General features: G+C 26.3%; 1 long non-coding RNA gene across 6 annotated transcripts in view; it reads left to right on the top strand.

Moving 5' to 3' along the window:
- Positions 1 to 21,204, top strand: part of LOC122268913 (uncharacterized) — a 98,482-nt gene extending 77,278 nt beyond the window's left edge. For all 6 annotated transcript variants that reach the window (XR_015430792.1, XR_015430789.1, XR_015430787.1 and 3 more), the window contains 3 exons: positions 12,260 to 12,357; positions 15,734 to 15,759; positions 20,811 to 21,204. This is a non-coding gene — a long non-coding RNA (uncharacterized LOC122268913). The remainder of the gene's footprint in view (positions 1 to 12,259; positions 12,358 to 15,733; positions 15,760 to 20,810) is intronic.
- The last annotated feature ends 320 nt before the right edge of the window (positions 21,205 to 21,524 follow it).

The raw sequence follows: 21,524 nt of genomic DNA, 5'->3' as shown, positions 1-21,524 counted from the left end.
TTTGCCAAACGAACTGTGTAGTGATTAGATTTTCACATCAGAAAGGTCAAATCATGGCTGTTCTTTATATCATCTGTCCTTACTGCGGAAACAAGATTGTCCTACCTAATGCGATGCACATGAAAGAGTGGCCAACAAATCTGCTTTACTTATGCTTAAATGACGTGTGTCAATCGGGTGGACATTAGGGAATAAAAGTTTCTCCCTCAATTTAGCATTCTTTCAATTCACATTCGAACAAAATTCCTGCACCAGAAAATACTAGGAAGGTACAAATTATGGATCAAACTGGATTAAATCAGTGTTATTTAACCATATTAACAATGGTTAACGTTTATGCTTAAATATGCAGATAAAGAAAGTATCCAGATCAAATTACGGATTAAAGAATCGGATCTATGGGTGCATCAACATTAAAATCCATTTTTACCATAAAATATTATACCGTGATTTTTACGCTAATATTTATTAATAAGAGAGATTAATTGATTTTACGATAATTATTACTGTATATCAGGTTTCTTGTTCCGTATCATGTCCGCGGTAAAAATGGGATTTTTTACAGCATAATAATTGCATTAACTTGTCATTTGTAACTTGAAATTTGTACTTGTAACTTCTACATTAGCTTGTATAACACCAGAGATGCCAACCTGCTCCGGACAGCAAATATATATTTTAAAGTGGCAGCTTATCAATTGTGATTCTTGGTTTAATAAATTCAATTTAGTAGATTTGTATCCATAACTATTTCTAAATAATTCGTACGCTTATATAATTCACCAGTTTATAGTACTTATGTCATGCTATACCTTTTAAAAAGCAAGCAAAAATAGTCAAATATTTGCAAAATTTACTTTGCAGTTATTTACTGTTTTTTTTTTTTTAATTATTCTGACGTGTCTGGAGCAGTTGGCATCTCTGTAATGCTTTAAAATTGCTAAATTTGATAATTTTAATAAAAATTTTGTCTAAGTGGCCCAATGATAATAACCTTCCTTTACATGTTTTTATATCAATGATTCATAGATGCGCTTTTCTTACTTAGTCCTTCCAATAAATTTAAAAGGAAAACTTTTTTTAGTTTGTTCAATATTTTTTTAAAAAAATGCCTGAAAAGCAATCTAGGAAGCAATTAAGACGTGGTGCCATCATTTTAATCGAAATCGATTCTGAACTTCTAATTGATAAATTGTTCGAAGCTGTTTACTCTTGACAAGGTTAGGGAATGACGGTATATGACAATGAAAAATGATTTGTTGAAATGACTGCGCGGGGCGTTTGTGGCAAAAAAAAGGGAAAAAATCTTTAACGGACACTGGTTTGAGAACGAAGAAAGAAAGAAAAGAAGAAAAAAAGAACGAAATAATAACGAGAAAATCTTTTTACTTTTTCATTCACCTGCTCTATTCCTAAACTGAAAGAAAAAATGATGAGATTTTTCAGAGAGAAGGAACTTCGGGAGAAAAAAAAAATATTCTAGAATGTAATTAATGTCACATTCCTGATACAAATAGTGGCGGCTTCAACTTTCTCACTTCATTAAGAATATTCTTTTTGTTCCATGTCCAACATGGGCAAGCTTTATTTTATACTTGTTGCAAATTATACATCTTTCATTCGATCCTCCCCTCTCGAAATGCGTATTACCCAGTTCCGTGCGTTCGATTTCTTCTGTCTAAGATTTTCCCCGACACATTTATTTTTGACTAATGATGCCCCAGAAAAAGAAAAAAAAATCACCCAGCAACGTGGGACTCAACCCTTTGTCTGATATTTAAGCCAAAAAGAAAACTTGAGATCTTGGGACTCAAAAATCGATTAAAAAGAGTGGTTTTTATTCCATGCAGTTCTCTCCACCCCCGCGAATTCCTTACTTTCTTCTCTTTCCTGCATTGATTTTCGACGCTATATTCAAATAAAAATAAATCAGACGTTCGAAAGTTAGACGCCAAAACAATCCTGCCCTTCAGCTTCAGATTATAACTATTGTTTTTCTTTGCAGTGAAATGAGGGGAGCATTTAAATTAAAATAAATCATGAAAAGCTAATGGGTTTTAAGACACTACGTATAGTCAAAAAGTTTTCTTCAAATTGAGTATCTCACAATAATTATTTCCCATGAGTTTCTCCTTAAACTGTGTTCAAAGGATCATTTGAATCTTTAAATGCCCAAATTTATTTAGGAATTCCTTTTTGAAATCACATGAAAGATTAAAAGTTGAAGTATTAAATAGTTTTTTCTGGGGCCAGCGTTTCTCTCAAACTGTGTTATGCGTACCCACAGAGTTAGAGGATAGTTTGGTCTAATATTTTAAACTGCTCATAGCAGACATTTTTTTTAATGGAAAATTTATTTCAGCATTCTTTCTCTAAAAATATCACATGGAATTCATTTTGAAGTATTAGATATATACAATATATATCTGTTGATGTGTTTTAACAAACCTCACAATCATAATAAATTATGCAATATTTTATTTGGATTAGTGTATTATGTATGTATATTTCACATAATTTGTTTTACAGATAAATAATGTTTTAAAATTTAGCAAAGAGTTTTTTTCAATCGTGTACTTTATTTTTTACGCATATTTAATTCATTTATGTTGAACTTTGTTTGCAAAAAAAAAAAATTTATTTTGAAATGTTTTACTTCATATAACTTTGTACCAAATTTTACTAAGCTAAATTTATCAAACAGTTAATAATTTTGAAACAATTAACAAATTGGTAATTTTAAAGGGCAATTTTGTTTAATAATTGCAACAGCAACAAAAAACCCATTGAAAATTGTTACATGTGAAAAATATTTCCAATAAATCCATTTCCATTCACTTAGTGGGTATAAAGATTTTTTTTTCAAATAGGCCCAATCTGAAAAAAAAACAGTTTTTCTAGCCTAGGCTGCCATTGCCGAAACCTAGTTACAATTTCTCCCGATACTTGACTTCTAAGTTTCTCAATCAATTTTGAACTTAAAAAATTACAACTTTTAATTATCACTTTCACACTATGAATCAGTTGTTAAACTCGATTGATTCGAATTAAATTCATATAAGTACCTTTTCAATAAATATACCCATTTACTTTAAATAAATATGCCCATACTTTTAAATATATTTATTTTAAAGGTTGTGATGATAATTGTAGCTGAAAAATCACTTTTAAATAAGTAATTGAATATATCCTTTAAAAAATCTGAACACGTAAAAATTGATTTAAAATGAAAAAAGAAGTTCCTAATATATGAATAAAAGTGTTTTCACATATTTTGCAAATATATCTTATTAGTTGCTGAAAAATGTATTAATGTGATAATAAATAGTAAAATCAAACTTTTTTTTCTGAAAACATCTAAAAAAAGTGTGAAAAAATTTCATTACCCTTTCATTATCATTGTTATATCACTTATGTTATAAAAACTAGATTAAAATTTTTCCGCGTCTTGCATCAACCACTCATATGCAATATATTTTTTGGTGTAATAAAGAGATTAACCATACTTTTTTACAAAAGTATGGCCAATGTTTTTTCGTGATAAATAATCTTATAAAACACTCCCTTAATATGTAGCTTTGCATTATATTGTCTAAAGCTTTTCGCACACACAAATATCGATGATAGTGAATAAATTTGAAGTTTTATTAAAGAGGGAGTTTTAAATAATTCCTTTATGCCATTATATATACACTTTTACTTACCTGTTATAAGCTCTTAGCAAAAATATACTCTTATATAAATGTTTGTTGGATAAAATTTCGGTATCAAAATAAAATACCACAATAATTTCGCATACACTAAAAAGCCTAAACATTCTATGTTAAATAAGAAATATAGTTTAAGCGTTTAATAGTTAAAGATTAAATTACATTATACAAAGAAAACACCAAGAAAAATTATTGAAAGAAAATAAGTTTCAACTTTAAATTTATCATTATAAGTAACTGTGCTTTATATTTTTAAAAATATAACAGCAAAAATTTAAAATATTGCATTCAAATTGACTTAAAAGTAAAAGTTTTCAATGTATACCTCTCTAAACTCTTTGAATGTAAATCAAAGATTTAAATTTTTTCATTCAAAAGTTATTAAGTGCATGTAAATAAAAGTACATCGACTCAAAAGTAAAAGCAATTCATGTATATCTTTTGAAACTCTTCTCGTACTTTATGTAAATCAAAGATTTAAATTGTTATAAAATTATATTCAAAGTTGAATTATTTGACTCAAAGTGTAAGTAAATAAAAGTACCTTTTACTGTAAGAAAAGTGAAAGCAATCCATGTCTTGACTCACTGCTTATGCCATTTCTTTTACCTACTAGGAAGTCCCATTGCAAGGTGTATCTCAAATTGAAGACCACGCGATACGGACGGAAGTACGTTGACAGCTGCCTATTAGCAGATGGTGAATTAATAAGCACAATTAACGCTAATCACTTGTAAGATTTACGGTTTTCTTGATTTAATGGCAACTACAGCTTCTGTTTGCAACCGAATTACACGTATGACTGCTCATTGACGCTTAAATGACATTAGAGTGATCCAAGTTTACGAGCAGAAACTTTTACATTAAGAATAAAGTGATTGAAAAGAAAATTAAAACAAGTAAAATCTATATCAAAAAAGACTGTCAATATCAATTATTTAAACATTTATATATTTATCGATAAATGTTAGTCATATATATAATTCATAAATAAAGAACACTATAGCCATTACCTATTTGAGTTGGGCATAATTAAAAATAAGTCATGTAAGCCTCTTGCTGATCAGTTGATTACAAATAATAACTAAAAAATATACCAATTACTTGCTATTATGATTAAAAGTAATCATGGTTCACGGTTTTAATTGTAATTATGTATACAGGTGATTATAATAATCTATTACAATTGTATTCATGATAACGGGTGATGAAAATTTAAAATTATAATTAATCGCAATTTATGGTTATAAGAAATCATGGCTGTGTGTATTCATAATCCATAATTAAAAATAATTTTTAGTACATTATTTCATGGTAAAGTGCAATCATTATTAAAAATATAATTTGAGATTATAATGTATTTGTCTTCAGGTCATTTCAATACATAAGGTCTTTTCTATACAATTCGGAAATTAAAATCGGAAATCATGCAAGTGGTAAATTAAACTGTTAGCAAAGAGAAGAAAATATTCAATATGTAATAAAAAATTTCTACCACTTTTCACCTATTTTTGGTGTGGACGTTCATTTAAGAAAATGGGTTAAATAAATTCGAAAAATATCAGTGTAGAAAACACGTGTTACAGAAATAAATCACTAATTAATATTTTATGACTTAACTGAAACTTATAAAATTTACTTAAAACTTTAAAATATATTTTTAATTCTCAATATGGAGGATTTTCTTGATACTTTTTTTAAGAAAATCGGTTTTCTTTCTAATTATAAAAGCTTTAAAACAATTTCTAAGTATTAACGACTTAAATGGTGGTGAGGAATTTATAAAAAAAAACATCTATAGGCTGAATGCACAGCTGGTTTTGTAGAGGCTGAAACGACGATTAGGAAAATGTTAGAAGGAGTAACTGGGAGCGGTGCAGTATGGATTAAGTCATTAAAGCAGCTTAGAATTATGAATGTACCCCCTTCCAAAATCAATACTTTCAAAACTTCTTATTTTCAACCTCATTTATATATCATCTTAACCTAAATGCACAAATATCAAAAAAGATTCTCTTTAAAAAATATTTTAGAACTTTGACAGTTAAAAAATTAAAATTAGATTCTATAATCGTTATCTATATTCCATTCCAGCATGGTTTAAAGGTAGGAAAACTTAAAGTAAGCAAAATCTGAAAAATATTTTTTTATTTATTTTTTATTTTTTTTTATTTGGGGTTTAATTGCAGAATTGCTATAACACTTTGTATCAATTTCAAATTGAAAATAAGGGTGTTCCGTAATTACAAGCCTTAAAAGGTAATTTTAGAATCTTTGTAAAAAAGGAATTAAAAAACGTAGACACATTTCGTATCTTAAATTAATTTTTAATTGAATTTGAAACAATAGCCCTATGAAAACTGTCTACTTACTGGTGAAGTAAACGGAAGGAAAAAATTTTTAACCAGTTTGATAGCCAGTGAAAACCTAAAGGTGTTTCCATCGACCACCTTACAACACCACTCTGCTTTCTCCATCAATATTACAGTTTTATTTTAGGGGTACAGACAAAACGGGTTTTTATTCTTTCCTGTTAATAATATCGAAAAATAAAGAAGAAAATTTTTTTTGAAATTGTATAAAGATTTTTTTCTTTAAATGTGTCAGATATTAAAGATGTCAAAATGTTTTTTATAGATTTAATGTTCAATATATAATATGTAGTATTAATATAACGTGTAGCTTAGATTACGTAGCATTTAATATGTAACTTAAAATCTTAAAAATTATCCAAAATGTGCTTAAAAAGTTTTAAAAAAATAGTCAAAATTATGTCACAAATATTTGTGTCTTCCTTTGATCATCAAAGAGTAAATTATATAAGGCGGAAAAAAAATTAACAATTGTGTTTAAGGGAATAATTCCAACTAATAATTATAAAAAGACCGAAAATGTGTTCAAAAAGTTTAAAAGAAGAACAAACTATTCTGACTATTATTTATGGCTGCTGCTTCCTTTGATTATCAAAGAGTGGATGTAAAGCGAAAAAAAAAATCTAACAATTCTGTTTAAGAGAATAACTCAAACTAATAATCATAAAAAGATCAAAAATGTGTTCAAAAAGTTTAAAAAAATAGTCAAAATATTCTGACTAATATTTATGGCTGCTGCTACCTTTGATCATCAAAGAGTGGATTAGATAAAGCGAAAAAAAAAATCTAACAATTGTGTTTAGCAGCATAACTCCAGTTAATATCTTCTCATTTATAACCTATGGCAAGAGCCAGAGAAGACAACTGAAGCTTTTATATCTTGGGGTCAATTTATCGAATACAACTTATTTTCTGCAAGGAAAGGGGGCTTTTGTTACGAAAATATACCTATTTACCTCATCTTTCCTATTTTTTTTATGGTTTTATTTTTTCCTTCCTCGGATCATTTCTCTTCTAGTTTTGTATTGACTGAAGAAATTCAAAGAAACGATGCCTTCAGACTACTACTAATGGCATTTCTTGAGTTTCTCCTTGTTAATAGGATGGAATAGTTTTGATGTTAAGGAACTGCGGAACACTTTTCCGATGAAACTTTGATGTACTCATCTAAAAAAGAAAACGTAATAATAACATTAAACATCTTTAAGTCTCCCTTTCTTTTTTTGAGATTAACGTAAGGTGCTTTATTATGACACAATATGTTTGATGAACTAAAACAATGAGGTTGTCCGATATTTGACCTCTTCCTGCTTACTTTAAACTATACTGAACATGAAAATAAATTTTATTGTTATGCTTCACAGAAATTTAAGCACGCTGCAAAAAATTCTGGATCAAATAAAGGTATAAAGTTTAGAGGTTTTGGCCAAAGAGAATTTCATGATAAAATAAGGAACAAAATATTTTTTAATTAATCTGAAATTTAACAAAAAACTTTCGTGTTATAATTCATAAAATTTTTAATGAATTTAATGATTCACTAAAGGAACTTTAAAGCAGCATACGAAAGTTGATAATTTCTGAAAAGCCGAAAAAGAACAATAATAATTAAGTTGTTGCCTATGCTGTTAAAAAATTTGCTTGATTCCAATCAGCTTATAATTTAATTATAAGCTGATTAGAAAAATAATATAAACATAATATAAAAATGATTATATGATGAAAGTGTTATATTCTCTTCTTAAACTCGTAAATTCAAAAGGAACAGTTGTATTTGAAAATTCTTAGAAGTCGCTGATTAATTTTAAACGTTCCTTAAGAATAGCTTAAAATGAATAAAATATGAGATTAATCAAAATGAAAGTTAATAGTTTTTTTAAGATTTAAGTCTTTTTACATAATCTCCTTCAATTAAAGATATAATTTCCTAAGATTTTAATCACTCAAAATATTCATTATTTTAAATAATGACAAGTTAGAGATTTAATAGTTCTAATTCTAACATAGCTTTTTCAGAATTCTAACTCATTCACGCACGTTCAGAATGCCAATCTACCGTATAATTGGATTTTAAACGAGATCCTCCTGCATTAGAATAAATTCTTCGATCAGACAATAAAACAATAACGAAAAATAAACTTAAAAATATCTGAACCAAAAGAAATATCATCATTATTTGTTAAGCTCTTGCATTGTGCTTGTGTTTGAACTGTTGTATTTAAAAATTCTTAGAAATCACTGATTAATTTTAAACTTTCCTTTAGAATTGCTTTAAGTGAATAAAATATGTGATAAATCAAAATTAAAGTTTATGGTTTTTAAAGATTTAAGTTTTTTCTTTTTACAGAATCTTCTTAATTAGAGACGGAATTTTCTAAGATTTTAATCACTCAAAATATTCAGTATTCTAAATAATGACAGGTTAGAGATTTAATAGTTCTAATTCTACCATAGCTTTTTCAAAATTCTAACTCATTCTCGCACGGTTGGAATGCCAATTTATCGCATAATTGGATTTTAAACGAGACTCTGATCCATTAGACTAAATTCGTAAACCAGAAAAAATAATAAATAAAAATAAACTTACGAATAATATGTGCCCAAAAGAAATCTCATCATTATTTGTTACGCTCTTGTATCGTGCTTGTGTTTCACAATTATAAAAACATCTTCTCACATTACGTATGTTGATGCAACTCTTAATCGAAGTTCTTACAAGATGGTTCGTGGTTACAGATTCTATCAGGATCCACGAACCTGTGGGTCACGAATTGCGAAGGTTTGCAGGTCTAAGATGTCACTTTCTTTTTGACGACCTGCTTCTCTTCTTCTTTGATCTTCTATTGTTTCTCACTTAGGACTTGGAACCAGCATAACTCATTTGATATCGCTCAAACTCTATGATATTAATTATTGATCGAAACAGTTATTTCCATTGCACTTATTTAGTTTTATAAATATAAATTTATTTACTACCTGTTTATTGTCAATGTATTTAGTTAACTACACTGTTAGACACTTCTAGGAAAAAATTTTTGATTAAAAATTTATTTAAATGTTGTTTTACGATAGTGAAATGAAAAAGTCAAATAACTGTAAATAAGTTGGTAACCAAACTGTTAACTGTGAGAAAAGCTGATTATTAACTACTTTCATCTCATACGGTTAAACAACCTGAATTTTAATTTATCAACTAGGCCCACCTAATGTTGTCACTTAGTTCATTGCAACTGCATACATATTATAGCCGAGAGGGCTAATCTGTCAGTCATATAGCCGACGGAACTGGGGTTCAACTCCCAGCGTTGAAGCCACAATATTTTCTCCATTCCCTTCGCATGATAAATTTCCAGTGTTCTGTACTCCCTGATTTGTGCCCTGCACTCTCCAATGCCCATTACCTAATGAAAAGCCTAGCTCTTATGTTCTGTTCCATTCCTTTCTTACGGTTTTGAAACCATGCTAGCTGATAATGGTTAAAAAATCGTTTAATTTTGTATTCATGGTCTTATAACCATACCAGTTGTAAACGGTTTCATAACGGTAAAGATAAAAAATGTTCTTCACCGTAAACTTTACGGTTAATCGGATGGACAGACAGCTGCTTATTATTTTACTATCATTGCTTATTATTTTACACTTCAAAATGAAAATTTTAACAGTGTACAGTGTTTCCGTTACGTCATGGTGCACTATTGATCAGTCACTGAAAAAAGTGCTCTAGAACTTTACGGACATACCGAGTGTGTCTCGTGTGTCTATGCGTCACTTTTTTGTTTTAAGTATTTATAAGTATTGATATTTTTTATTCGTTTCATTTTCTGTCTTTCGTAAATTTGAGATTGCATTTTCTATCTCTTAAGAGATTTCCTATCACATCAGGCATCAGTACAGCTACTGACTCATGTCATCAGTACGGCTACTGATTATGTCGAGAACTATTTATAATGCTGTAGTGGGAAAAAATTCATTGATGTTTAAATTAAGTGGGTATTAGCTACCACTTAAGATTTTAAAGAAAATCTCTATGATTATTAATTTTAAATACAAGCTTTAAATAACATTTTTTATGATACACTGTTGTGTGTTGTTTTTTGATATAATCTAAAAATGAACTAATTATTTTGATATTTTTGAAAAAGAAGGAAAGAAATAGAAAGTAGTCTTGCCAAAGTTTGTGCTATTTTAAAAAGGTTTGAGCATTCATGACGCTTAAAATAAATTTATTAGGTATCAACTATTAAACACTAAGTAATTAACTTAATTGGAACAATTTTTATAACTTATTTACTTGTCTAACAACACTACTTTTATAACTGCATTAAATCCGATCATATTTTACCGAAAAATACTTTGACTGAATTTCCTTGCAAGGTACCTGTACTGAATCCCCTATTTAATTTCATTGCATTTATCAATAGATTCGATAAATGCAATGCAAAGCCACAATTAAAGTTAATCGATTAGGTTTCAATTACTTAAGTGGAATTACTAACTCAAGAAATTAGACCGTTCATCCCTCTAACTCATTTACTTAATAAACGATACTACTTCAGAACTTTATTACGTCTGATTATGTTTCGAAGAAAAATGTCTGAACTAAAATTTCTCTATTGAGTCTGCAAAAATAAAGATTTAAAAACTACATGTCTAGACAAGAACGAAAGAATAACTACAAACAGTTGTTTCCACATTTGTTTTTCTTACAAAGGGAATTAAGTACCCAACCGAATTCCAAGAAAACCATTTAAAAAATCTGCAGGATTCATTTGTCAAAGCTCTTTTGCCGAATTTCTATTTTTTTTTTTTTTTTTTTACTCCTGTTTTACTTTTTAATGGACTAGAGCATTATTTCCCTACTATCCTAGTACGATCCTATTCCTCTTCGATCTAGCCTGTCGTTAGAAGGTAAGATAAATCATTAAGTTTAGAATCATAGATCCATATTTTTGTCATATCGAAGTTGAAAAATTGCAAGAAGCTTTTCTTTCTATTCGGGAGTTTTAATGGACATTGTTTGAAAGAACAAGAGAAGCTCGAGAAAAAAAAAAATCTTCGAGCCATGAGTTCAGTAAATTTCATTCTTTTCACAAAACCATCTTGGTTATCTGTAAAATAGATAAGTTACTTTAAAATTTATGATGATTATCATACATCAGTAAAAAATAAATTATGATTGTTGGTTAGCATTGAACCGTTTGTTTCTATGGTTCAAAAAACGGTTCTATTTTTAAAACAGGGGGAGAAAATATGGTTGCACAAGTATTTTAAGGTTTTATTTTATTTTAGGTTTTATTTTACAGAAAGGAAGGTTTTATTTTACAGAATCAAAATAGTTCCTTAAGCCATAATAAAATAAATTTGGTTTGGATGTGAAAAGAAGAAAAATAAAAAATGCTTTTTGAAAATAATGTGAAAGATAGCATAAACATAACCTTCAACATTTGAAGCTTACACAAGTTTACTTCATACAGAAGTTTACTTCATACAGTAATTCTTTACAGTGTATCCACTTTGCTTTAGGAATTTCAAGTGAGGAATTAATATTAATAAATGGTAAATATTAATTATTAGAAAAATGTATTCCTTAAAATACATTACATTACTTTTTCATAGCACACACCATCAACAATAATAAGCCCTGACAGGTTTTTTCGTGGTTTAAACATATCTTATAAGTCACTACACACTATTACATATAAGTATTCTTACTAATATAATAACACGTGTTTTGAATTCGCAATTCAATAACTGTTTCGGAACAAACAAATAAATTAACTAACTAAACCTTCATATTTGACAAACTCATAAATGTAAGGTAATAAATATTTGATTTCAAAAGTACTATTCTGCTTCAATAGTATCTATCTCACTCATATCATAGATTACAGAAAATGAAGCCATCAAAAATAAATAAGAAGATAAATCTAGCTTCATGCCTCTCAAATCAATCTCTTAACCATTTAAAATATTTCATGGTTATCTAATTGCTCTAAAAGTGTTGGAATGCATCAACTCGTGAGTCATGAACACTCTTAGCGAAATATGGGTAAAAAAAAAGCATGTTTTCAAAATAAGAATAAAAAGAATTAGAAAAAAAAAGGAATAGCAAGTATATTTGCTTTATGAACTGTATACTACCTCATTTTAATGCAAAGACTTTTTTTCTCATTCTAGACGGTGTTAAAAGGAGAAATGAGAGAGAAAAAATTCAAAAAATCTCTCACATTGTAGTTGTGGAGGAAGTATGGAAGCAAGCATTCAGATGAAAGGAGGTATAGTAGATTCTGACGAGAGAAAAATGCCTTATAATTAAAGCCCCTGCATCTTGTTACCGAACTCATCAATCATTTAACATAGCGCGTAGCAGAACTCTCATTCCTCTCTTCATTTTATTCCGATTAATAAAAGACAGACTAATATAAGTTCTATCTGTGCCTTGCTCACTCCTAACAAATTAAATTTTAACAAACAGAGATCGCTTTAAAGTAATTCTTTTCTTTGAAGCCATTCCTTTCATAAAAAAAAATAAAAGGTAAAAAAGAGATTGTTAAAAAATTGATATAAAACTAGGATCAAACTCTTTTTCCTCACAATCATTAATTGATTTTGGTTATTGAGATACAGATAGACAAATAAATGTAAAATTTTAATTAGAATTTACTTTGATCAAATCATTTCAATTTTTTAAAGCCAAAAAAAAAAAAACAAAAATTTGATCTCCTTATTGCGATTACTGGTTCCCCATTCATCAAATGCTATTTTTTTTCTCCCTCTTAATTGACTCCGATAAACACCACGACATTTCAAATCACAAATTATGGATTGCAAAAACTGTCTCAAGATATATCTGTCCTCTTGTCGTCGGATCCTGCCAATATATGTGTTTCAAGACGATACAAAATACTTTTCCTTCTCCAGTATTCATATTTATGCTAAAACCACAGTCAAGACAGTAATTATAAGTTAATAATCAGAAAAATATAAAAATATTTTAAATTATTACTACGTAAATACATTAAAAATGCCTGCTGATGAAAATAAAAAACTTAGTCAGGAAAAAAATCAACTAAAGAAGTTCCAAAATTATCGCCTGCTCTTTAATAAGTTAATAATAAAAAGAACATACAAAATTAAAAGTGAAAAAAAAGAATTCTAAACAAATTATCAAACAGCCGCGGTCGCCATAGCAACGCATGCAATGACGGCGCATGAGCACTTTTTACTATTACTCTTGAACACAGTTGAAAAGTGTTATGATGTCCAAATAAGGTGGGCACGCCATCAAACACCCAAAGCAACACTCATTTTACCAATGGGTAGAAAAAAAAGGCTATGTTTTTAAGTATATCTGTCTGAAATAATAATTTGAAAATAAAATCGATAAAAGTTTTATAAAAAGAAACTGGTCTCAAACTCTTAGCTCGGAGTCTTCAACAAAAGCAGATAGACTTACAAATTAAAAAAATCTATTTGTACTTTTTTAAGATATATAAGATTTTTAAAATATTTTTAAACTAAACTATAAAATATTTCTACCGAACTGTCAAACAACCAAACTACCAAAAATTATGCAATTTCACCGTAAAATATTATACCATAATGTTTACAGTAATATTTATTTAATTAGAGTAATTTTATAATGTAAAAATTACGGTAAAATGTACAGACATGCTGGAGGTCTGTACTTTTTCACCTTTAATAATATAAAACGCGAAAATTCACAATTTCACAATTCTTAAGAAAGATTTCTTCCAAAATTCCAACTTTTTACGCTTTTCGCGGAAAATTTTTTAATGGTAGTTAAACTTTGGGTTTTAATGTATGATTCTCAGTCTTGTAAATTTGATTTAAAGTTATTTTCTTATGTAAATGATTCAAAAGTACATATGTCATTACTCTGTTCCAGCTGTCTTGTGGTAAGGCTCCTAAAATGCTGGAAAAATGTCTGATGTTTTTAAAAATTTAGTTTTTTATTGTCTACTACCGTATAAAATATTCTGCAAAAGTTTAGCTGTTGACAGCCTTCTATAAGTTTCATAAATCTTACATCAAATGATTTGTATTAACTTTCTCGCATTCTTTAAATTTTACCTTAAAACCTCTAGATAAATTTTTCCCATCTATGCGTTCTGTCATTTCCAGAATTTTTTTTTACATAACATCCATTTTTACCAGAACATGTTACGGAACAAAAAAATTAATACACAGCAAAAATATTTTTATTTTCCCCCAGAAATTAACTCTCCACAATCTAGAGGTGACTCTCGTTCTCTCATTTACTACCGCCATCTATATGCCATCCTATATCTATCACTCTTTATATGTTAAAAGTTTTGCATCTTAATACTTAGTCCGCTTTATTTAGCGTCCTCTACGTGTTATACGATAAAACATTAAGTGGTTGCAACCATTTTTTTTCCTTTTTTTTAACCATTCAAAAACCTTGGAGGGCAAAGGGTTAAACTAAACTGATCAGCTTCCTCAAATAAATAAATAAATTATAAAAGAATATTTGAAGCCACACGTTTTCAATTTTTAGAAAAAAGTATATATTTCTGTTTGAGAATCTCTGCGAGGATTTCTGTTTTCAGAATATTAACTTTGAAAAATAAACCAGTGAGTTTTCGAATATCCGAATAGAAATTTTACTGACATATTTTTAATTTTTTCTAGTCTCTCATCTGCTTAGTTAAACTCAGCCTCGTACGATAGACATGCACATTTATGTCCATATTTAATTTAATCATTTGTGGTGGAGGTTTAAGTTATCCTAATTTCAATTTATAACTCTAAAAATTAAATATAAAGGCATAATTTTTAATAACATTTTCTATCTCTTTAAATATCTTTCTGAAAATTCGAAAGAATTAGCAGCTTCAATAAATATATTTAAAATTTTCCCTTATCCGAGTTTAATTTCGTTAAATATGCATTATACTTAAGTATTGCTTTCTTTTTACAAATTCTTACATAACAGATTGATTTAATCTATTTTTTTTTTTTTAAGAGTACATTGAGTTTATAGTGCAAAATCTGTACTATTAATCGTTTGCCTAATAGACTGTCTGTTCTGAATTCAATATTTCACAAGGAATTGTTACTTTGATTATGACACTTTAATAATAGGTCAAAGAACCATTTAAGTTGACAGATATTATGATTGAGTAATGGTCATTTTAAGAATCTTCATTTTTTTATTCATTGCGAACTTTTGGTCCTATCATTACTTTTATCATTATGAAATGATTTTTACAATTTTATCGTTCTTCATAATTACTATACATTCTAATTGCGAAAGTTACAAGTAGAAATATTTGTTAGAGTTCATTAATAAAAGTTTTGCTGTGACGGCATATGATAATTAACTGCATACCGTAACGTATATAAGTGGAGGGTTAACGCAAACACAACACATTTTGAATATAATGAACAGAGCAACAGGATTAAGATTTTTAGTCTAATGATTTTCCAATAATTTATTTTTAGGTCGTTAGCAAATAAAATACATCAATTTTATGCAAAAACGCATGCATAGCTAATACTGTGTTGTTTTTATCGTATCCTTGAAAAATTAGCAATTCTTATTTATCATTATAAAAATTAACGTTTAGTTTCTATCTTAATCTCAACTTTTCTTATGTATTTTAGCGCTTCAATGCTGCTTGAACGGAAAGGTAAATTTAAATTTTGTTTCATATTTTTATTGTATTTTGTTTTTACTGTTCAAGTTTAGTAATTTAAAATTGAAAAATTATTTTAAATCAAATTTTATGAACTATTAACAATATATTTCTTTTTTTATGTCATATTATATGTTATTTATTGCTTTATTATGTTAAATTATATTTATTGTTTTTTATGTTTTTAATATCCGTTGCATTTTATTGTTAATTTGAAGAATATGTTAATAATGTAAAGACTTTTATTAATCTTTGACAGATGATTAGAAAATAACATTTAATCACTTATATGGAAAATTTATATTTTATTTATAAATTAATAAACAGATTAAATTTTGCACTATAATATTGACCCTGTGAAAAAAAAGTATAATCAAAGTTACCGGAAAATGGTAACATTTTCCCTGTTTCTGTCTCTATGGGAGCAACAAAAATCTCGGTAATTTTTACCGAGCGCTTGGGTAATAATTTTGCTAAAACTAACAATAAAATATGGTTTTATAATATGCAATAAACTTAGGTAAATGTGGTAAACGTTGGTAATTTTATCATAATACCTTACAGCATGATATGAAAACCATCTATTTGCTTAAATTTACTTTTCTGTTCTTATTTTTAATAAATGCCTGGTATGTTTGATTTTTTGAAAACCAGAATTTCCAGAAAACTGTTAACCCTATGAACTGAAAATTTACCAAATTAACTGTTTAATACCGTATATTTGATTCTATTAACCAGAATTACGTTTTTTTTTTACCAGATATGTCCGGACTGGAAATGTCCTCTGTTTTATAAATGTTCATTGTCAGATAATACTAAATAATATTCCCCAATAGACTTGAAGTTTTAGTTTATTTTAATGATACATGATTAGATTTAATTTTACATAATTGAATAAAGAGTATTTTTTCAATATTTTCTATATATATATATATATATATATATATATATATATATATATATATATATATATATATATATATATATATATATATATATATATATATATATATATATATATATATATATATATATATATATATATATATATATATATATATATATATATATATATATATATATATATATATATATACATATATATTATTATTATTATGTTTGCTACCACTTAAGATTAAAATTAAAATGCCTCAAAAATTTCCGTCTTAATAGACACTGTGTGTTTGTCTAAGTAACTGTTACATTGCTTTATAAATCACTTAAAATATTTCTGATCACTAAAGTCACTGAAATTAATTCATCCTAATTCCTCTGACTGTTCTATAATGACGAACATTACATATATAAAGAATTTAATCTTAAATCTACTTAACTTAAATTTTAGATGTCTTGAAAATTTTGCTATTTAAAAAATGTATCATACACAATTAAGTAATTGGATATTATGCTTTGAAAAATCATAACAATTACAATAGTAGCATTAAGTTAACACGAGTATTAAAATTATTGGTATTATATATATATATATATATATATATATATATATATATATATATATATATATATATATATATATATATATATATATATATATATATATATATATATATATATATATATATATATATATATATATATATATATATATATAGAATAGTCCAAGAAATAAGTAGAAATCATAAATTTTGATATCAATTTAAAAATGAATAAGAAAAAAAAAATTTTTTGCCAAATGCATAAAATAATGCGTATGTAAATAATAATAAACATACTTATATATTCTGTCCATTACTTATAAAATAAATTTATGTAATAATAATTATATACTTAATTTTGGTGCTTTGGTTTTTAACTGTGGGTAAAACAAACTTTAAAAAATACGATTAAAAAAAAAACTGTTTTTCATAGTGAAAACTTGTCTCAAGCTTTAAAAGACAAGACAGAAACATAAAATTTGCTTCCACAAAAGCAAACAAAAAACGATTAGCTAAGTATTAAATTATGCTAAGTATTAAAATTTATTGAAAATGTGTGAACTTGTTTGAAATATATGCTTATTTGAAGACCTGTTTAACTGAATTGTGTAAGGAAAGCTGATTAGGCTTTATTCATAATTACTACATTAATTTTAAAACGAGTGATATTTTTTTGATCAATAATTTAAACATTATATCTTCATAACATTATAATTGCTTAAAAAAATTTTTTTAGAATGCTTATTGAATTCCAATGTCTCTCCATATCATATTTCTAATTTTAACTTTTTTCGCGACTAAAGTAGAACTTTCTCATCTTTCTTAAAACTGTTACGGGCGTTTAATTAAAACTATTTTTAACTTACTGCATTTTTAATTTTATATTAAAATTTGGTTTTTAAAAAATGATCCGAAATTATTTATAATCTTAAAATTCAAACTATCAATTCATGAATGTCTACAATTTCAATGTTTGCAATTTTTAAATAATTATCTATTTTTAAATAGCTTTCTATTTTTATCTTATTAAAATAATTTTGCTACCTGTTTTTATTTTATTTCAAAGATAATAGTGCGTATCAAGGAAAAAAATTAACACATAATAAAAAACTATATATTTTGAATATTTTGCAAACATAATTTTTTTTAGATTTTTACTTTATTTTAAACAATTAATGCTTATTCAATCTTGAAAATGCAATTTAAGTTTCTTTTAAATTTCGTTCACGTTAAGTTCAGTTTAAGTTTCGAAAGTAGCAGTTCGAAAGTTTAAATTTAAATTTTTAATTGAAAAAAAAATATTTCAATTAAAAACTTAATCTTGATATGTATCTTAATTACTAAATTATCTATTTTTACAATATTATAATAATTTGTTTTGATGGCGAACTTTTACTTTATTTTATTCCAAAGAAAAAAAAATTATTAAATAAAGTGAATAAAAAGATAATAAATATAACTACTTTAATAATTTATAAAACTATTATTTCCTAAGTTCATGCTCTATTTTAGTGGATAAAAAAATTCTACATTTCTGAATTTGTAATTTGCTCTCCGAAAAATTTTATTTTAAACACAACTCAATCTTTATCTTATTTCAATCACAAAACGAATACATATATTAAAATAATTACAGTATTTTTTACTTTTTATTAAAAAATTTTCCTGCATTTTTATTAAATGGAAATTATATTAAATTTTAAAAAAGGCATACTGCAGTAACAGATATTAAAATAATAAATATTTGAATAGTAGTTATAAATGAAGTCATGTATGCAAGCCATGTATGTTTCTGATGACGTTATAATTTTAATAAAATAATAAAATTACAAAGCCAAAATTTCTTTATTGTTTCAATGTCCAAGCAAAGTAAAACAATTATGATTGTAATAAAATAAAAAATTTAAAACAAAAATAAATATTTTAATTTTTAAATCTTCTAATATGACCAAATTCATATCATCCTAAATAAAATAAATAAAATTTATCAATTTCGTAACAGAAAATCAGAATTGTTTTTATTGTTAGCTTTCACATTGTAATTAATAATTTGTATCATCATATCTAAATATATTTGCTAGAATTAATTTATTAAGGGCACGTTTCAATTTCAAAAAAGATTTGGACTGGTAATTTCTATCTTGTAATTTATATTGGTGATATGAGACAATTGTATTCAGTATATTTTTTTATTATATTAATAAACATATAGTGACATTTTTTATTAATATAAATACCTTTTCTGACAATTTTTAATAATTTTAACAACTATATATTATAATACTTATATTATAATAATATATCATAATATAACTGTACTTTATTATAATAATTTAAAATTAAAGAGTAGTAGCTAATACTAGTAAACATCTAATTTGTTTAAGCGCAAAATTCCTACCATTTATTACGTTTCAAGTTTGGTAATATATAATTGAAAAATTATTGTAAAGTTAAATCTTATAAGCTATTAATAATATATTTCCTTGTTAACATAATTTTATTCTTTACATATTGTTTTTCAATGTAATATTATTTTTATTGTTTTTTATGTTTTTTTAACATGCATTACATTTTTTTTTTAATTCTAAGAACATATTAACAATGTAAAAATGTATATTAATCTCTGACTATTGATTGGAAAGTAACATTTTATATTTTATGTCGAAAATTTATGTTTTATTTTTGAGTTAATAAACAGATTAAATTTTGCACTATAATATTTATCCTCGGAAAAAAAGTATAGTAAAAATTACTAGAAAATGGTAATAATTACCCTATTTCTGGCTCTATGTGAACTCATAAATTTGGTAATTTTTAACGAAGATCTTTGGTAATGATTTTGTTAAACTTAATCATAAAATATGGTTTTATAGTATGCAATAAAATTTGGTAAATGTGGTAAAATTTGGTAATTTTATCATGATGCCATACAGCATGGCATAGAAACAATCTATTTTGTCAAATTTACTTTTCAGTTTTGAATTTTTTGCTAAATATATTGTAATAAGAACTATAAGCTTTAAAACCAAACTATTACCATCTAAATGAAAAAATTACCAAATGAATGGTTTAAATACACTTTATTTTTGTTTTATTAACCAGAATTATGGACTTTTTTTTATCAGAAATGTCATTACTATACAGTACAGTAGTTTTAATAAATTTAATTTCTTACGCGTATAATTTCAAACTCGTTATCTAAAAAATATTGTATTAATTTTTATTTAATAAAAAATAATTCATTAGTATTGGTAATTTAATCATGATACCTAGGAGTATGGCATTAAGATCAATTATTCAGTTAAATTTATTTTTCAGTTTTGTGTTGTTTTTTTCTGCCTAAATTTGTGGTAATAAGAACGGTAATTTTGAAAGCCAGAATTACCGGTAAATCTTACCATGCCAAGGAAAAATTGCCAAATGAAGGGTTTAAATACCGTATATTTTGGTTTTTATTACCTGAAATAGGGGTTTTCTTCACCAGAAATGTCATTACCAGTACGGTAATATAACCTGATTTTTTTTTCGCGTACATCTTCATAATTTCACCCTTACATTCCTAATATATTTCATAAATATTTTTATTTAAATTTATTATGAGTATTTCAGAAAAGTGTGAGGGAAAAAAACTGAGCTGTGGCTTGAGTCATCTGGTTAAAGTGAGCTACCAAGAAATGAGAGAAAGAAGAAAGAGTAATATTGAAATGATGAATCCAATTATCTCCCTTACTTGATCAGCGTGACTCTAGTCTATTTGTGTCACGTGATTATCTAAATAATTGACTGGCTGATTAGAATAGAGATAACAAAGTGAATAAAACTAATTTGTATATACTGCTTCGCTCATGCAGTTTTTCCGATGCGGAATTTCAATCATAGGTTGGCATATTAAGTGATTTTTTTTTCTTTCTAATTTTTTGAACTTACGTGAAAATTTTTGAACGAAAAGAACTGTAATTTTACTCAGCACAAATGTTTAATAAAATCTGTAGTTTACTTTTAATTTTCTTGTTTTTTTTATTCTTCGTTACTTATATATTTATTTATTATTGTTATTACAATTATTTAATTTTCATGTCACTTGTTAACAAAGCAGCTAAGGTTAAGTTGTGAATAAAATGTTTTATCTGTAACCCTGTTGTCTTATTTATTGATTGAGCGTTATGTGTTTCTTTTGGAAAATAATTAATACGATTAGCTCCATTAATACGATTAATATACGTTTGTTAATTTAGTGATGCTCTTTTCCAGTTTTTGAATTTGAAAGAAAAACAGTTGAGTACATTTTATTAAGAATTAGTATATATACTCTAAAAAATAAAT

Source organism: Parasteatoda tepidariorum, chromosome 12, assembly GCF_982258835.1.
Source record: "Parasteatoda tepidariorum strain Cologne lab strain chromosome 12, Ptep-v5.0, whole genome shotgun sequence".
NCBI classification, from domain to species: Eukaryota; Metazoa; Arthropoda; class Arachnida; order Araneae; family Theridiidae; genus Parasteatoda; species Parasteatoda tepidariorum.
Note: the sequence above shows the minus strand (reverse complement) of the source record. Positions and strands in the feature narration are given on the sequence as shown.